General features: G+C 38.6%; 1 protein-coding gene across 9 annotated transcripts in view; it reads right to left on the bottom strand.

The window, feature by feature from the left end:
• Positions 1–19,434, bottom strand: part of LOC138161784 (serine/threonine-protein kinase 31-like) — a 231,861-nt gene that overhangs the window by 49,771 nt on the left and 162,656 nt on the right. For 2 of the 9 annotated variants that reach the window (XR_011168465.1, XM_069088716.1), the window contains one exon: positions 1,929–2,035. The exons of 6 other annotated variants lie outside the window; for them this stretch is intronic. The gene's annotated coding sequence lies outside the window, so the exon portion shown is untranslated. Of the gene's footprint in view, positions 1–1,928; positions 2,036–19,434 lie in introns of those variants that run through there. One more of the 9 variants, XM_069088717.1, reaches the window with a different exon arrangement.

Raw genomic sequence — 19,434 nt, forward strand, 5'->3', positions numbered from 1 at the left:
TCTCTCTCTCTCTCTCTCTCTCTCTCTCTCTGTCTCTGTCTCTCTCTGTCTCTCTCTCTGTCTCTGTCTCTCTGTCTCTCTCTCTGTCTCTCTCTGCCTCTCTCTCTCTTTCTGTCTCTCTCCCTCCCTCTCTCTCTCTCTCTTTGGGTGGTCTTTTCTTTCTCATACTTTTTTCCTTTTGTTCTGATTCTTCTTTCACAACATGACTAATGTAGAAATATATTTAATATTATTTTACATGTATAGCCTATATCAGATTGCATGCTGTCTTGGCGAGGAGAGAGGGCAGGGTGGGGGGGACTTTTAAAACTCAAAATTTTATAAAAATGGATTTTAAAACTAAAATTTAATTAATTAATTAAAAAAGAAAGAAAGAGCTGCTTTTTATGGCAGAAGTGGAGAGTTTTACAAATGTTTTAGTATCCCTTATCTTCAGGTCAATGTTAATCAACATTATCAACTTAATATCAGTTCAATATAATCAATTCATTACAAGCCATCTATTATATGTTAGGCATTGGGGACCCAAAAACAAAAGTGAAGATGATCCTGCCCTCCAATTGCTTCCATTTTACTGATATAAGATCACTCAAAAGAGAGCAGCCTCATCTGTAAAATGGGGTAGTAATACCTATGATACTCACCTCACCGGGCTGTTTCTAAAGTCAAATGAGAAGCAACGGAAAAGGCTTTACAAAAAAGAATGCGGTATACATGCCAGTGAGGATTATTATCTGAAAAAGATCACCTGCCCTACCTGCTTCACAGGGTTGTTGTGAGACTCAGCTGAGATCATGGACAAGAAGTTCTTTACAAATCTGACCTCTGATTAATGAATAGCAATAATATTATTGAGAAATTTAGTGCTTAGAGGGCCAGTCAGGGAGACCTGGGTTCAGGTTTCACTTCTGACACATCCTATCTGTGAGGTGGTGAAAGAGTTTTCTCTCTCCTTACCTAGTACATTTACTACATTGACCATATATTTTTGAAGGGCCAATAAGAAGTACTTTCCAGTGGAGAGAACACACACACATACACACACACTCCAGGCAAACAAATACAGAGACACCATTACCTTCGGGAAGAAGAAGACTCAAGGAGTGTTATCCCTGTTGGTAGAGAGTGGAATTAGTGAGAAGTAGACCTTGGGAACTCAAGTGGGCAATTCACTCAACAGAGAGCCTGTACCCAAGGGGAAGGAGCTGCATGAAGACTCTGAAGAGAGAAAGGACTTCCAAGAACTTATGGGTTGTCTTTACCACACATGTATCCAACGTGTGTGCTTCACCACCATTTTGCTCTGTGTTTACTCTTTCTAGGAATTTTGTGTGTATTTGTGGAGAATACACTCAGAGTTGGGGAGGTGGGGACAGAAAATGTTTTAACTATTTTCTTACTCTGCCATTTGATTGGGTTCTTTTTTTTTTTTTTTTGCTTTTTTGGAGAGGGGAGGGCAATTGGGGTTAAGTCACTTGCCCGAGGTCACACAGCTAGTACATGTTCAGTGTCTGAGTCCAAATTTGAAGTCAGGTCCTCCTCACTGCAGGGCCAGTGCTCTATTCACCGTGCCACCTAGCCACCCTGTTATTCTGCCATTTCTAAGAGCTAATGTAGTCAACAGACTGATCATCAATGGAAAGCACACTAGTGAAGGTTCATGAATGACAATTGAGGAATGCAACCATAGGGTGACACCTAGAGCCTGAAGTATCATTCTTCCTCTGGAAAATCAACTCACTGACACAAATCCAAGTCGGAGAATGGTCCAGAGGGAGTTTTACACTAAAGATGAGTTAGGAAGTAGTAATGAGTTATTACCAAGTATCTTGCACAATATCAAGGAGAAGAAGGAGGGGAGGGAATGGAGAATCTTGCCTTTGACAGACTAGAATTTCAAGTGTTAGCCTCCATAATGAAGCACTCACTTGCAGTTTATGAGGCAGGGATGAGATGACAGAAAACTGTAAATCTCTGACACATGACAGCTTGGCCTCCCCAGATCATTAGCAGAGGGTCAACCCATGGAAAGTATCTGTAGAGATGAGAAAGGACATAAGAATGAACCCATATATCAAGATAATGGCAACTGCATTCAATTTCATCATTCCCCAGTGCAAATTGGAAACCAAAAATAAGTCATTCTTCCTTAGTCTCTATCTTATAACAGGATCTTTTTTTCTCCACAAAATGCCATAAAAAGAACAATCAAACTTTTTTAAAAACTAAAACTGCTCCTCTGTCCAATCTGCCTTAAGTTTGAAGTTACCCTTTACTAAGAATTTTTTTTTCTTTTTTGGAGGAGGAGTGGATCATTATTTGTGAGTTCACTAATGCAGTTAATTTCCAGTGTGGAAATTCCCTCCACCAGTGCAACTTGGAAAGTCATCTTTAACTTAGAGTATTAGAGAGTTAGTTTCCTGGGGTTCACCAAAAAATATAGTCATACAGTCCTTATGTGTCATAGGCAGGATTTGAATCTATGTCCTCCTGACTGCATAGTCAGTCTTCTATGCGCTGAACTAAATTGTTTTTAAAGGAGAATAGATTAGATTGTAGTTCTTATTGTTTATCCTTCATTTTTGAAGAAGACCAATGACATCATAGGGTGATGTCTTGACTTGTGCGTGATGGATAGAGAAATGCATACATACTTGACAGGTAGACAGTTGGATGGATGAATAGATAGATATATACACAGAGACTGATAATTATGCATACATGTATGTGCATATTTATATATTTGACACTTAAGTATATCTATCTATATATCTGTGGACATATACAAACATATGTATTAAGTACTTTATACACAAGTACTTAATAATTATATATAGTAGGTACTTAAAATTTGCTGAAAAATTGGAAAAAGTTTTCATATAATAAATCTGTTATCTTCCTTTCTTCAAGTCCAACACTATCTACTTAGCAACACTGCCCCTTCATCATTAAAAACAACTATCTTTAAGACCCACTATGGGATCAAGTTGATGAAATGATATACAGAGCAAAGATTAACAACCCTGGGGTTGGCTCAAAGCCTGTTCTTCATTCTGCTCTTCAACCAATTAAATCATCAACAGCATTTTTACCTATGATAAAAGAATTTTTTTCCTAAGGACTGTTATGTTATTAGTGCCCAGAATTTATTTTTAAATAGTATTTTATTTTTCACCCAGTTACATGTAAAGAAAATTTTTAGAATTCATTTTTACAAGATTTTGAGCTCTAAATTTTTCTCCCTCCTACCTCTTCTCCCCTCTTCTGAAAATGGCAGGCAGTTTGATATAGTTTATACATGTGCTATCATGTAAAAATATTTCCATATTAGTCACAGTTGTAAAAGAAGAAACAGATCAAAGGGAAAAAACATGAGAAAGAATAAAGTGAGTGAAAAAATATGCTTCTATCCACAGAGTCCATCAGTTCTTTATCTGGGTGTGGATAACATTTTCCTTTGTGAATCTTTTGTAGTTGTGCTGGATCACTGTGTTGCTGAGAAGAACTGAGTCATTCATTAGTGATCATCACACAATGTTGCTGATACTGTATACAATATTCTCCTGGTTCTGCTCATTTCACCTTGCATCAGTTCATACAAGTCTTTCCAGGTTTTTCTGAAATCTGCCAGTTCATCATTTCTTACTGCACAATAGTATTCCACTACATTCATATACCACAGCTCATCCAACCATTCCTCGATTCATGGGTATGCCTTCAATTTCCAATATTTTGCCACCACAAAAAGGTCCACTATAAATATTTTTGTACATGTATGTCCTTTTCCCTTTATTAAGATCGTTTTGGAATACATACTAACTAGTGGTATTGCTGGATCAAAGGGTATGCACAGTTTGCCCTTTGGGCATAATTTCAAATTGCTCCCCAGAATGGTTGGATCAGTTCACAACTCCACCAATACATTAGCATCCCAATTTTCCCATATCTTCTCTGACATTTATCATTTTCCTTTTCCATCATATAAACCAATCTGATAAGTGCAAAGTAGTAGTTGTTTTAATTAGCATTTCTCTAATCCAGGGCTTCTTAAACTTTTTACACTCATAATCCCTTTTTGCCCAAGAAATTTTCATGTGATTGTATATAGGTATGTAAAACAGGTATACAAATCAAACATCTACTGATAATGAATGATAAAGAAATTTATTTTAAAACAATTCTTTGGCATAAACATAATTTTACTATTTATTAAAGACAAAAGCAAATTGGCATACTAATAAAATGAATATTAGTTTATTTTTACATAAAGAATTAAATCATGGTGGATTATTTGAGACATAGAGCATCTTCAACATTTTTCAGAGTTGATCAACATTTTGATTTCATAATCATCAATGTTGAGAATGCCTCTTTGCAAAAATATGTAGTACAAAATGGCAGAAGTATATTAAGGGTCATTTCAGAAAGTGTTAGAAATTCTGTCCTAATCCTAAGCCAAATTTCACTTAACAATTTGGTATGTAAGATGTATTTTTTTGTATATGTGTAAAAAATCTGCCATTTATAACATACAATAGTCCCAAATCTGAGCCGAGATGTTCCTGGCAGCACTTGTTGGCGTTGCATGGTGTGACAGCATGTGTAGTGCAAATTACGTATGTTGTGTGTTCAGAATCAAGGCTGCAGTGAAGTTGCATGATGCAACATGGGCAGCTGCTGCCAGAAACTTCAGCTTCATCACACATTTGATTTTGAATTAATTTTTGGTCATTGAATGTTCAGAAACCTTTTACTGTTGCCAAGTTTTTCACAACCCCCACATTCAGTTAGTTTAAGAAGCATTGCTCTAATTAAAAGTGATTTAGGGCAGTTCTTCATCTGCCTATAAACAGCTTTGATTTCTTCATCTGGAAATTTCCTTTTTATATCTTTTGACCATTTATCAACTGGGGAATGGTTTGTATTCTTGTAAATTTGACTCAGTTCTATATATTTGAGAAATGAGGCCTTTATCAAAGACACTTGCTATAAAAATTGTTTTCCCTCTTTCTGCTTTCCTTCTAATCCTGGTTGTATTAGTTTTCTTTAATTTAATTTAATTTCTTATTTATATATACTATAAATATAATATAAATATAAATTAATTTAATTTAATTTCTTTTTTAGGTTAATATAATAAAAATTATCTATTTTACGTTTTGTAATGCTTTTATTTCTTGTTTGGTTATGAATTCTTCCCTTCTCCCTAAATCTAACAGGTAGATGTTTCCTTGCTCTTCTGATTTGCTTATGGTGTCACCCTTTATGTCTAACTCATGCCAAAGGTTTGTCATCTCTAACATTTCGAATATTCTATTTACCTCCTTAGTTTCTTTCTTGTTTATTTTTTGGTTGAATTTATCAAGTTCTGAGAAGGGATAGTTGAGGTCTCCCACTAGTATAGTTTTGCTATCTATTTCTTCCTGTAACTCACTTAACCTCTCCTTTGAGAATTTGGATGCTATACCACTTAGTGCCTGCATATTTAGTACTGATATTGTTTCATTATTTATGGTACCTCTTATAAGCTATAGCTTCCTTATCTTTTCATTAGGTCTATTTTTGCTTTTGCTTCATCTGAGATCAGGATTGCTATTCTTTCTTTTATTTTTAAATTTTTTTTAAAACTTCAGCTGAAGCCTGATAAATTCTTCTCCAGCCCCTTGCCTTTATTTTTTGTGTGTCTCTCTGCATCGTGTGTTTCCTATAAACAACATACTGTAGGGTTCTGATTTTTTATCTACTCTGCTATCTGCTTCTGTTTTATGGGAGAGTTCATCCCATTCACATTACAATTATGATTACCACCTGCGTATTTCCCTCTATCCTATACTTCCTCCTGTCTCTCCTTACTTTCCTTTCCCCCTTTCCCTCCTCACCAGTGTTTTCCTTTGGGCTGCCGCATCCTCTGATCTGCCCTCCCTTCTGTCAGTCCCCACGCCACCCCCTTTACTTGATCTCCTCACCTCCTATACTGAATGCATATATAATTCCCTCTTTGAACCAATACTGTTGAGAGTGAGGATCAAGTGATGCTCATCTCCCACCCTCCACTGTAATAGGCCTTTTGCACTTCTTCATGTAAAATAATTTATCCTATTCAACCTCTACTTTCCTTCTGCACCCACTCCTCCTTCTCATCCCTTAGTTTTTATGTCTTTCCCTCAAATTCACATTATACCCATACCCTCTGAATATGTATATTCCTTCTAGTTGCACTATTAGTGATACAATTTTTAAGAATTACAAGTATCATCTTCCCATGTAGGGATGTCTATTGAATCCCTTGTGCTTTCTTTTCTCTTTTTACCTGTTTATGCTTCTCTTGGGTCTTGATATTAGAGGTCAATTTTTTTTAGTTCTGGTCTTCACCTTATGAAAGCTTGAAATCTTTCTATTTCATTGAATGACCATTTCCCCCCTTAATGTATTATGCTTAATTTTGTGGGTAAGTGATTCTTGGTTGTACACCTAGCTCCTTTGTCATTTGGAATATCATGTTCCATGGCCTCCAGTTATTTAATTTTGCAGATGCCAAGTCCTGTGTGATCCTGATTGTAACTATCTGATATTTGAATTGTTTCTTTCTGGCCACTCGTACTATTTTTTCCTTAATCTGATAGCTCTGAAGTTTGGCTATAATGTTTCTTGGAGTTTTTTATTTTGGGATCTCCTTGCTGAGGTGATCAGTGGATTCTTTGAATGCCTATTTTACCCTCTGGGCAGCTTTCCTCCATAATTTCTTGAAAAGTGTTGTCCAGGTCCTCCTTTTGATTATGCCTTTCAGGTAGGATAATGATTCTGAGACTGTCTCTCCTGTATCTGCTTTCCAGGTCAGTTGTTTTTCCCATGATGTATTTTATACTTTCCTCCATTTTTTTATTCTTCTGAATTTTTTTGATTGATTTTTAATGCCTCATAGAGGCATAAGCTTCCACTTGCCCAATTCTAACTTTTAAGGAGTCATCTCCTCAGTTAGCTTTTGCACTTCCTCTTACATTTGACCTATTCTTCTTTTTAAGCAGTTTCCTAAGCTGTTGACTCTTTTTCCCTAATTCTCTTGTATCACTCTCATTTCTTTTCTCATTTTTCTTCTACCTCTCTTATATTGTTTGAAAGCTTCTTTTTGCATTCTTTCATGAGTTCTTTCTGGGTTTGAGACCACTTCCCATTTTTCTTTGGAGTTTTGCCCGCGGGTGTTTTAACATTGTTGCTCTCTTCTGACTTTGTGTGTTGGTTTTCCCTGTCACATCATAACTTTCCATAGCCAGACTCTTTCTTTGTCGTCGTTTTTTGCTCATCTTTTTTGGGGGGTGGGGAGAGGGTGCTTTTCCCTTTCTTTTAAATTGGAGCTCTGCACCCAGCATGGAAGAGCACTGTCTCAGGCTTCTTGTAACAGGGGTTGCAGGTCCTGGTTCTCTACCTGGCACTGCACTGATATTACCCTGAAGCCCACTCAGGACCCTCATATCTGGTGCTGCACTGAGGGTGTGGCTGGAATTCCTGGAGGCTGTAGGGATCTGGCAGCTTACCTGGCACAGAGCTGGGGTCCTAGTGCTGGTATCTCATGTGTGCAGAGACCCAATGGAGTATTTCTTCATTTCCCAGGGATACACTGAATCACATGCAGACCTGGCCTACTTGCTTGTCATGCTGGAAGATGCCTGTTTGCTCTTAGCTATGCTGAAGAATGTGGTGGTTCTTGGAACTGTAGTCTGCCAGTTCCCCTTGCTACTTAAAGGCATGTTGGAGGAGTCCTGGTGCTGGAGCTTGCCTCTTCCACCACACTGAGGCTCAGTATCTCCTGCTGGTTTGCTGGAATGCTTCCTGTCATGGAATGTGCTCACCTTTTATTCAAGGGAGATGGACCTTTCTTGCTGATCTTCCACGTTTCTCGGGCTAAAAGACTGTTCATTCCATCTTTCTGCTGGTTCTGCCGTTCCAGGATTTGTTTTGGGACACTTTTATGGTTGTTTGAAGGCGTATTTGGAGGAGAGTTACAGTGATTTACAGCTTATTCCACCGTCTTAGCTCCCCAGTGCCACGATTTATAATAAAATGTGTAAAGCTAGGGCTTTCATTACACACATGATCTCATTTTATTACTCCCATTTTACAGGTGAGGAAACTGAGTGTCAAAAGTCTTTATCCAAAGACTCACAGTTATTGAGTGTGTTGAAGGAAGGATCCAAACATGGGTTTCACCTGACCCCAAGTCCAACACTTTTTTCCCACTGAACCATTAAAACGAATGTATATTTTCAGTTTTATAATTGGTCAGTCGGTAAGGTTTATGCATGCAGTTGGCCAAGGTCTGTTTACATCTTGTGAAAAGCATATCCTTCCTGGCACTAGGCAAGAAGTGAAGTCTCGAAGAAGTAATGTCAGAGGAGAGGCAACAGTGGCAGAGTGGAGAGTCTTCTGTGCTGTGAGTTAGAAAGACCTGGGCTTATAACCCACCTCTGATGCTCATTGGCTGTGACACTGGGCAAAGCGCTTTTCTTTATGAGCCTCAGTTTCTTCATTTCAGAAATGGGCCTAAAATTAAATTAAACTAAAAATGGGCTTAACAATACCTACAGTGCCTGCCTTGCAGGGTGGTTGTGCTTATCAAATGAGATCATGTGTGTAAATCCCGTGAAAATGTGAAAGAAATTAGTCAGTGTTGATCATAATTATTACAGGCGAACAAAACCTAGAACTTGTGTTATCTGGTGTTCCAGGGTAGTGCTTTCAAAGAGACTCATTCTCTTGTGGCAGTTGGAGAAAACAGACTATTTACTATTTTATCATAACAGATGCTTGTGAACAAAGGAAACAGGAAGCTGGTACCATCTTGTCTCTTAAAGACTGTTCAACACAGCTGACTATAGTTGGGTAAATTAGCTAGAGGTCTTTGCTGAGGAGTCTAACAAGTGGCTATGAAAATTACAGGGCAATTTCATGGGCAATCAGCTAAAATTGGGCTGATTTCCATCTTCTTTGCTGATTGTGCACATGGAACCTGGAAAGGGAGCTGCTACGTGAACTTTACTTTCAGAAAGTCCCCAAGACCCCCCTGGCCCAACTGGAGCTCTCCAAGACCCACTCATGGGTAACTGAAGCCCACAGGCATCAGAAGCAACTTTCCATCCACCTCTCTATGACATGACAGCCAACAGAACTGAACTGGAGGCATCCTGGGCCTGAATTCATTTCCCAGGGAACCAAAGCAGAGTGAGCAATGACGGACCCCATCTAAGCCATGGGTGCCTTCTCTGTTCAAACTAGCTGCTCTCTTGTGTTTCAATGATTTCATATGTCCAAAAGATCATTAGATTTTAGTACATTCTGCATCCTCAATGTTTTTTCATTTCACTTCTTTGGGTCTATATACATGTTGCATCCCTCAGTCCAATGAAGACCCTGGAGACAGGAACTGCTTTTGACATTTTGGAGAGTGTTACAAACATTAGTTAAATTGAATTAAAATTAATAATAATAATATAGTCCATAATTATATAGTCTTTAAAGTTTTCAAAGCACTTCACATGTATTAATTTGCTTACTCTAGAACTGACCAGCATACTTTAGGTGTGATCCTATCAGGGCAGAAGGCAGTGAGTCTGTCTTCTCTTTATGCCAGGACCCAAGGTTTCTTGGCTGATCCAACACTATATTGACTGATCATGAGCTCACAGTCCATTAAAAGCCCAAACGTTTTTCAGATGAGCCTCTCTGCAGTCACCCTTCTGTCATCTTGCACTTGTAAAGTAGATGGCTGGAAAGCAGGTATAAGCCTGCCAATTTATTCATATTAAACTTTGTCTTATTGGATTCAGTTCGATTTTCTGTCAAGATCTTGTCAAAACCTGACAAAAGTCGCCACCTGTGCCTTTATCCAAGTCATTGGTCAAAGTGTTCCATGGCCTAGAGCCAATGGGACAGTTCACAGGCACACTTGGATCTGGTCCTAAGCACGTCATCTGAGATAGGCAGGTCAAGCCTTTGCATCCCCATATTACTGGCAAAGAAAGTCCCGTGCCTTAAGGCGCACACCTTATGAATAGCCGACTAGCTGTGACTGCACACAGTTGGCTCTTAATAAAATGCTTATTGTATTTTAAACAGCTGCATGCTTATAAATAGGTAGCCCAGTTCAACTCAAGCCTCAGAGTGTAATCCTGCAGGAGGATATATGGGCCATAAACGGAGTAGAGGCCAACCAAGTGTTCCTGAGGAAAAGACTTGGCTTTTATTTTTTCTGTCATTTTTCAAACTCTTCTGTCTGACTCTTCATGACCCCATTTGGGGTTTTCTTAGCAAAGATAACTGAAGTGGTTTGCCATTTTCTTCTCCAGCTCATTTTACAGATGTGGAAATGAGGCAAACAGGGTTAAGTGACTTGGCCAGGGTCATAAAGTGTCTGAATCTGGATTTGAACTCAGGTCTTCCTGACTGCAGGCCCAGTGCTTTATCCTCTGTACCACCTAGCTGCCCCAACTAGATAAATAGAAACTTTGAAACATAAACATTAGAGTCAAGCGGAACATGAAAAGGTGGGCAATCAGAAGGGACTTTATAAGGATGAACTATTTCTATTCTAATGAGGGGAGGGTGATGACACAAATATCTCTTGAGAACATTAACATCCTCAGGGGTCAGAGAGGGAGTGGTTTCGTTTTCTCTGGATCATCTTAAAAGAAGAAAGGAAGTGGGGGGAAGGTGAGGAGGAAGGCATCCTCATTGACTTTCCATGTGACCTCAATAGTTGCTCCCCTCCTCTCCCCTCCCCTCAGTTTACTCCTTTGTCCAACACGAATGTTCGGTGATATCTGAGGGCCCTTCCAGGCCCAGAGCCATCTGGGCTTTCCTGGGACCTTCCAAAGATGACAGCCACCTCCTGAGGCACAGCTGGGTTGGGAGTGAAGGCTGCCTACCCATAGGAACACTGTCGCTCACCTTGGCCCCATTCAGGCCTCCTCAGGATGGAACTCTTTTGTGTCATTTTAAAAGAGCCCCTGTCTCTGTCATTCTTTCTTATCTGCCAAGCCTTGCAAACATGGGAATATGGCCCTGCAAATGTGCTCATCTCCTTTATGGATGTATCATTTTACGAGGCAGCAGGGAAATCAAAGGCTCAGTGTCTGCTGATGGGGAAGCCCCTCGTGGCAGAGCAATTGGATCTAATTGTGCAGAATGCAGGCAGTGGCCAGGTTTTTTCAAGTCCTGAATTCCTAAGCCTTTTCCCTCCTATTCAATTTTAACCTGTCAGATGAAGTGAGATTAAGAAAAAAATAGTGGTAACAGCTTTCTCTGCACTTGATGGTGGATACCCAGAATTCTCCTCTGAGGGCTTTTAGTAACACAAAATTGTTCATGAAAGAAAACCGACTTCTTTTCTCTCTTCTAAAGAGAGTTTGTGGAGGTAGCTACATGCATTTGCCTTTTATTCAAATGCAAAATAGCCTCCCTGGTTATTAAAGAAATCATTCTCTATTGTATTAATAACATAGAATAATAACATTAAACCTAGGCAGAACAAAATACTCTCCTCCTTCTCCATCTCCCCTCCAGGCTAAGATGCTTGGAAATAGTTCCCAGGCCTATAAAACTTTTCATTCTGCAGGACCACAGACTCAGAGCTAGAAAAGATCATCAAGTCCAGCTTTCTCCTTTTACAGGTAAGGGAGGCCCAGTCACAGACCCAAGATCACACAGGAAGTCACTATCATGTGTGGGATTTGAACTCAGTTCCTCTGACTCCAGAATAAAGGCTCATTCCAGTGCCTTTTTTATTTAGTCACTTAGCAAATACAGAGAAGCTACCATGGCATAGGGGATAGAGAGCCAGCCTTGGAGACAGAAAGCCCTGGATTCAAGTCTTGCCTCTGATACCACAAGCCAGTCACTCACTCACTCACTTCTCAGTTACCCCAGGAAATCTCTAAGATGATGAGCTGCCTAGAAAGTGGCAATCAGCATTGGTGAAGGAATCATAGGATGCTGGGAGGACAGATCTAGAGCTGGAAGGGCATTTGCAGGCTGAATCTGCTTCCTCAGCTCACACACGCAGAAATGAGTCCAAGACAAGTGAAATGTGACTTGCCTTGGGCAGCTCAGGGAGTCCCAGGACTCCCCTACACGGATGACATTTCAGTCTCGAATCAAAAACCAAAATAAGCCAAGCCCTCCTGACCATTTTCCAGTGCTGCTCCCAAATGGTGGCAAACATGCTAGTTCCTGTTGAGTTGTTGCTCAGTTGTGTCCAACTCTTCATGACCCCATTTGGGGTTTTCATGGCAGAGATACTAGAATTTTTCCATTTCCTTTTCCAGTTTATTTTACAGATGAGGAAACTGAGGCAAACAGAGTGAAGTGACTTGCCCAGGGTCATACCACTAATAAGTGTCTGAGTCTGGATTTGAACTCAGGTCTTACTGACTCCAGGCCTATTGCATTTTCCACTTTACCATCTAGCTGCCCTATTACGTGCTACCACTTAGCCCTATTTGCCCTAACTAAGCTTTCATTTTGCTCTCTGAATCTGAGGCCATTGATCACAACCCTCACAACCCTGACCACTCCTCACTTCCCCTATATAACTCTGGGCTCACTCTCAGGAAATATGACTTTCTATTTTTTTTAAATAAAAGAAAGAAAACATTTTCCCTCATCTGAAAAGGGAACTAAAAAGTCTCGTTTCTTAAGCTTCATTGAAATCTTATCCTCTAGGAATTGCAGAGCTTCTCTAAGTCCTTGGTGCCCAAAGGTAAACCATAATCATGGAATCATTGAACTTCAGAGCTAGAGAGGACCCTAGGTAACACCTAGTCCATCTCTGTCCTCTCCTACAGATGAGGACACTGAGGTGCAGAGTTTCCAAGAGGAATCCTTTATCTGGCTGGAGCAATGCTGAAATCCAGACTTTCTGGTCCCCGGTTGGTGTTCTTACCACAACTCTGAGATGCTCTTGCTTAGCTCACTTTTACTACCTAGGGACGAGTACAAGAGCTCCCAGCTCCCTCTAAAGGTTAGCACCCAGAGGCCATCCTCTCAGATGCTGAATTTGGAGGGGTGTTCTCCAATCAGGAAGGTACCGATAGCCTTGACCTGCTAGAATAGTGGGAGTGTGCTCTACCCCATCTTTCCCTGTTCTTCATCCCATCCTACCCGCATGGCAGCAGCTTCCCTAAAAGTGGCCATGGGTCAATATTCCAGATATCTATTCACTCATAGTGGGATGATCAAAATCTCCTGACTCCATTTAAGTCTCATGTCAGTTGCTCTAGACATGGTTCGTAGTACTTATTTTGGTGTCAACAATTTCTAGTTATGACTCTGGATACATAGCTAGATTTTTGTCACTGCAGGGATTTCTCCCCTTCATTCTTTTACTCTCTTGCCTAATCTTTATAGCCTCCAGCCTTTGTTCCACCCCAACACACATACCCTAACTTCATAACACATAACCCTAATGAAGATTTCAGAAAATTTCCAAGGTGTTTGACTATGCCCCTATTCTCTACTCCAAACACACATACACACCAATATTTAGTTTCTCCCTCTTGGATTTGGTTAGTTTTTAATCCTACGCCCTACACAAACTTCTCATCCATCTAGGGTCAAAAGGACTTCTCAAGAATATGCTGGTCTAGCATCTTACACCATGTACCAAAATAAGGTTAAAATAGGCACACGAATTAGACATAAAAGGTGATACCATATGCAAATTAGGATAGCATGGAATAGTTTACCTGTCAGATCTATGGAGAAGGGAGGAGTTTATGACCAAACAAGAGAGAGAGAACATTATGAAATACAAAATGGATAGTCTTGGTTACATTAAATTAAAAAGGTTTTGCACAAAGTCAATGCAACCAAGATTAAAAGAAAGCAGAAAGCTGGGAAACAATTTTTACTGCCAGTGTTTCTGATAAAGGACTTGTTTCTAAAATATATAAAGAAGTGATTCAAATTTATAGGAATACAAGTGATTCCCCAATTGATAAATGGTCAAAGGATATGAACAGGCGGTTTATAGTCACATAAAAATGTTCTAAATCACTACTGACTACTAGGGAAATGAAAATTAAAACAACTCTGAGGTACCACCTCACACCTATCGGATTTGCGATTATGACTGAAAAGGGAAATGATAAATGTTGGAGAAGACCTGGGAAAACTGGAACATTAATGCACTGTTGGTGGAGTTGCCAACTGATCCAACCATTTTGGAGAGCAATTTGGAGCTATGACCAAAGGGCAATAAAACCTTTGATCTAGCAATATCACTATTAGGTCTGTACCCCAAAGAGATCATAAAAAATGGAAAAGGACCCACATGTACAAAAATCTTTATAGCAGCTCTTTTTGTGGTGACAAAGAATTGGAAACTGAGGCAATGTCCATCAATTGGAAAATGACTAAACAAGTTGTGGTATATAAATGTGATCAAATACTATTGTGCTATAAGAAATGATGAGCTGGCAGATTTCAGAAAAACCTGGAAAGACTTACATGAACTGATGCTGATGAGGTGAGCAGACCCAGGAGAACATTATACACAGTAATAGTAACATTGTGTCATGATCAACCTTGATAGATTTGGCTCTTCACAGCAAGAAAGTTCCAAGAGATTCATAATGGGAAATGCTTTCCACATCCAGAGAAAGAACTATGGAGTCTGAATGTAGATCAAAGCAGACTATTTTCACTTTTTTTCTCATGCTTTTTCCCTTTTGTTTTGATTCCTTCTTTCCCCAACATAACCAACGTGCTAATATATTTAATATGATTGTACATGTAGAGCCTATATCAGATTTCTTGCCATCTTGAGGGGGATGGGAGAGAGGGAAGGAGGGAGAGAGAAAAAATTTGAAACCCCAAATTTTATAAAACTGAATGTTAAAAAACTTTGAAAAAAATTTTTTTGAAAAAGAATATGCTGGTCTGTTTACTTGAATTCTGGCAAAAACTGAACTTTAATAAAAAGGAAAAAGAGAAGAAAAGAAAATTCTGCAATTTGAGATTTCCCCCATCTTAGAGAATTGCATGAAAGATGAAAGCCTCTTTGTAATTTTCCTCTTTCATTCTGGGCTATGTCTGTCCCCTTCCCAAGGTATAATTTGTTCCATCTCCTTTAACCCTGACATCAATGTAAATGAAGCCTGATTATGAAGATGTAAGATAGCCATTAGCTCAGGCTTCTAAAGCATTACTTATTATTTGTGACAGGAATGAAGTGGTTTATCTTCTAACCCACAGCTTCCAGAAGAAGGGGAAGAAGTGACTCGGGAGTGCTCCATTCCTGATTGAGTGGCAGGGGCAAAAGACAAAGAGTCTGGGAAGCCAAGATGGGGGTAATTGGGATTCTGTGAGATATGCAGAGAAAGTTATCCAAGAAAAGCAGATTTCTGAGGTAGGGACTGACACTTCTAGCGTGAGGGCTTACTGAGCCTTTTTCTGGGATGCTCATCCACCTTTGGTGTCCATCTGCTGCTCAGCCCTTACCTGTGGCTTCATGTGTACATGCAGCAGCCACACTGTGGTAAAACTTGGACAAAAATCTCAAACATTTATACCAGTCCAAATTGACTTTGGCTGCTTTGGGAGATCATGGGCTGGCTTCTCCCTCCCTGGAGGTCTTTTGCAAAGGCTGTGTGACCATTAGTCAAGGGGGGGTTATACTGCCATGGGTTGAACTGGGTGGCCTTTAATGTCCTTTGCAGCTCTGAAACTCAGTGATTGTATTTGTTCAAGAGGAGCTTTAAATGCCAAATGACTTTATATTTCATCCTGGTAGCAAAAGAGACCTACTGGGGTCTATTGAGTAAGGGGAAAGGTTACACAGTAGGATCTAACTCTAGGAAAATCACTCAGGCTGCCATTTGGATGATGAATTGGAGTGAAGAGATACTAGTGACAGGAAGACTAATTAGGAGGCTATGGCAATTGTACAGGTAACAGAGGATGAAGGCCTTAGTGTTGGGTATTATGTGTGTGGCTCAAAGAGAACTAAGAATAGCCATTTCTGGTGGTTCCTCCCCCTCTCCCACCCTTTTCCAAGGGATACTATCATTCCTTCCAGGAAGGGAAGAAGTACCTTGGGGCCAGAGGCTGGCCACTGTGTTCCTCAGAGAGAGGGTGGCATTCTGTCTATTTTATCCTCCAAATATTGTTAGCCTAAGGGGAATGACTTTCATGTTCAAGCTAAACTTGTGATCACTACTTATTAAGGGGAGGAGGGATCTCAAGCTTTATATTCAATGCATGACTCCCTTCCCCAAAAATATCAGTTCCAAAATGAATAAACATAACAAATAGCAAAGAAATTCATTTATCCAAGTTGATAGCAAAACAGAAATCAGAGAAAGTATACATAAGAGAATATATACCGGATAATACAGATTGAAAGAGCTCTCCCATTAGGAGCAAGATATCTCAGCTCAACCAAGAGAGAGCTTGTCCCAGATTGCACTCAAGGGGAAAATTCCTCAGTCTCTAGTATAAGAAGCTGAGGACAGGTACATGACAAATACTGCCAGCTCTTCTCATGTTGTCTTCTTTCCAGTCTTTCTCTCCCTTCAGTGACCTTATTTATCTTCTCTCTCAAGGCTGGAAATTAGGAGAAACAGAATCTCTCTTGTCTCTTGCTCTTATCAGATCCGCCCCTCACTCATCTCCACCAATGAGGAGAGAACCCCATAGCAATGACCTTTGAGGGTCAGGTTATACATGTGAAAGATGTTGGAGAGAAATTAAATGATTTGGCAATATATTCCTAAACTCAAAGAAAAGTTATAAAAAAAATGGTCTTCTTGCCATTTGTTCATGTAAAATCTAGTGTTCTATGAAGCTTGTTGCTCTCATTTTCTCAACATGTTAACTCTGGCAATATATACCAATTTCCCAGCTAAGATAACTATTCATCTATTCTTTTACCCATTATGCCTTTCTTCAACAAATAAGACTCCTTATTTGCATATTTTTAAATAGTTCATATAGTATTGGGATTAATCATTCCTTAAATGTTTGGTAGAATTCACTTATAAATCTATTAGGCGATTTTTTATTAGGGAGCTCATTGATGGCTTCTTTAATTTCTTTTTTTCTAAGATAGGATCATTTAAGTATTATGTTTCTTTTTCTGTAAATCTGGGCAGTTTATATATTTGTAACTACTCTTAAGTTTAGATTGTCAACTCTGCTGGCATATAATTGGGAAAAATAACTCCCAAAAATTGCTTTAATTTCCTCTTCATTGGTGGTGCACTCATTCTTTTTTTTTTTTGATAGCAGTAATTTGATTTTCACATTTAAAAAAAATCAAATTAGCCAATTTTCTCCCATAAAACCAGCTCCTAGTTTTATTTATTAGTTCGATGGTTTGTTTTTGTTTTTGTTTTGTTTTTTACTTTCAATTTTATTAATCTCTTCTTCGATTTTCAGGATTTCCATTCAGGGGCTTAATTGGGATTTTTGTTTTGGTCTTTTTCTAGTATTTTTAGTGTATGTCCAATTAATTGATCCTTTTTTCACTCTTTCATTAATATATGCATTTTAGAGATATAAATTTTCCCTAAATACTGCTTTAACTGTACCCCACAAATTTTGGAATGTTGTCCCATTGTTGTCATTGTCTTTAATGAAATTATTGCTTATCTCTATGATTTGTTCTTCACCCACTCATTCTTTAGAATTAAATTATTTAGTTTCCAATTAATTTTTAATCTATGCTTCCATAGCCCTTTATTAATGAAATTTTTACTGCATTGTGATCTGAAAAGGGTGCATTTAATATTTTTTCTTCTTTACATTTGGTTGTGAGGTTTTTATGCCCTAATATATGGTCAGTTTTTGTGAAGGTACCACATAGAGCTGAGAAAAACATGTATACTTTTTTCTATTCTCATTTTGTTTTTGTCAGAGGTCAATCACATATAACTTTTCTAAGATTCTATTCATCTTCTTGAATTTTTTCTTATGTTATGGTTAGATTTTTCTAGCTCTGAGAGGGGAAATTTGAGGTGCCCCACTAGTATAGTTTTAAATTATTTCCTCCTGTAATTCATTCAGCTTTTCCTTTAAGAATCTGGATGCTATGTCATTTGGTGCATATATATCTCTTATTCATACTACTTCATTATCTATGGTGTCTTTTAGTAAAATGTGTTTCCATGCTTATCCCTTTTAATTGGATCTATTTTTGCTTTTGTTTTGTCTGCAATCAAGATTGCCATCCTTGGGTTTCTTTGTTTTTTGTCTTTTTGCTTTTTGGAGGGCAGTTGGGGTTAAGTAACTTGCCCAAGGTTACATGGCTAGTTTTTTTGTGTGTGTATGGGCGTTAAGTGTCTGAAGCCAGAACAGAACTCAGGTCCTCCTGACTCCAGGGCTGGTGCTTTACTCACTGCACCACCTAGCTGCCCCTGCTATCATTGTTTTTGGGTCTTTTTGGTTTCTTGTTTTTTTAACTTCATTGAAGCATAATAGATTCTGCTCCAGTCTCTTATTTTATTCTTCTGTGTGTGTCTCTGTTTCAAGTATGTTTCTTGTAAACACCATATTGTTGGATTCTGGTTTATCATCCATTTTGTTATCTGCTTCAATTTTATGGATGAGTTCATCCAATTCACATTGAAAGTTATGATTATTAACCATACATTTATTTCCATTTTGTTTTCTTTTGTTTATCCTTTTTCTCTCTTTTTTTTACCCTGTCCCTCCTCTAAAGTCTGTTTCACTTCTGACCATTGACTTCTTTTATCCACCCTCCCTTTTATCAACTCCCCCTTTCTCTTATCCCCCTCACCCTGCTACTTGCCTGTTAAGTAAGATAGATTTCTATTACGAATTGAATATATATGTATATGTGTAAGAGGGAAATATATATTCATATTCCATATTGAATATAAATATTCAAATATTCATATATAGTTCCCTCTTTGAGCCAGTTTAGATGTGAGGTTTAAGTATTGCCTCCCCAACCCAATCACCATTTTCCCCTCCACTTGTAAAAACTCTTCCTTGTGTACCTTTTTTATGTGAGATAATCTTCTCCATTCTTTCTCTTCCTTCCCCCTTCTTCCAGGGCATCATGTTTCTCATCTATTCATTTGTTTTAAATCATCCCAACTCATAATTGAGTCATTCTCATGCTCTCTTTCCATGTAGAATTCTTCTAAGTAACCTAATAATAACAAAGTTCTAAGAAGTTACATGTATCATCTTCCCATATATAAAGGTAAACATTTAAACCTTAAGTCCCTTATGATTTCTCTTTTATGTTTACTTTTTGTGCTTCTCTTGAATCTTGTATTTGAAAGACAAATTTCATATTAAGCTTTAGCCTTTTCATTAAGAATGCTTGACAGGCTTTTATTTCACAAATATCTATTTTTACCCTTGAAGACTTATACTTAATTTTGGTGGGTAGGTGATTCTTGGTTGTAATCC

Source organism: Petaurus breviceps, unplaced genomic scaffold (assembly GCF_028583685.1).
Source record: "Petaurus breviceps papuanus isolate PSGF00001 unplaced genomic scaffold, PetGlider_PUasm1.0 185, whole genome shotgun sequence".
NCBI classification, from domain to species: domain Eukaryota; kingdom Metazoa; phylum Chordata; class Mammalia; order Diprotodontia; family Petauridae; genus Petaurus; species Petaurus breviceps.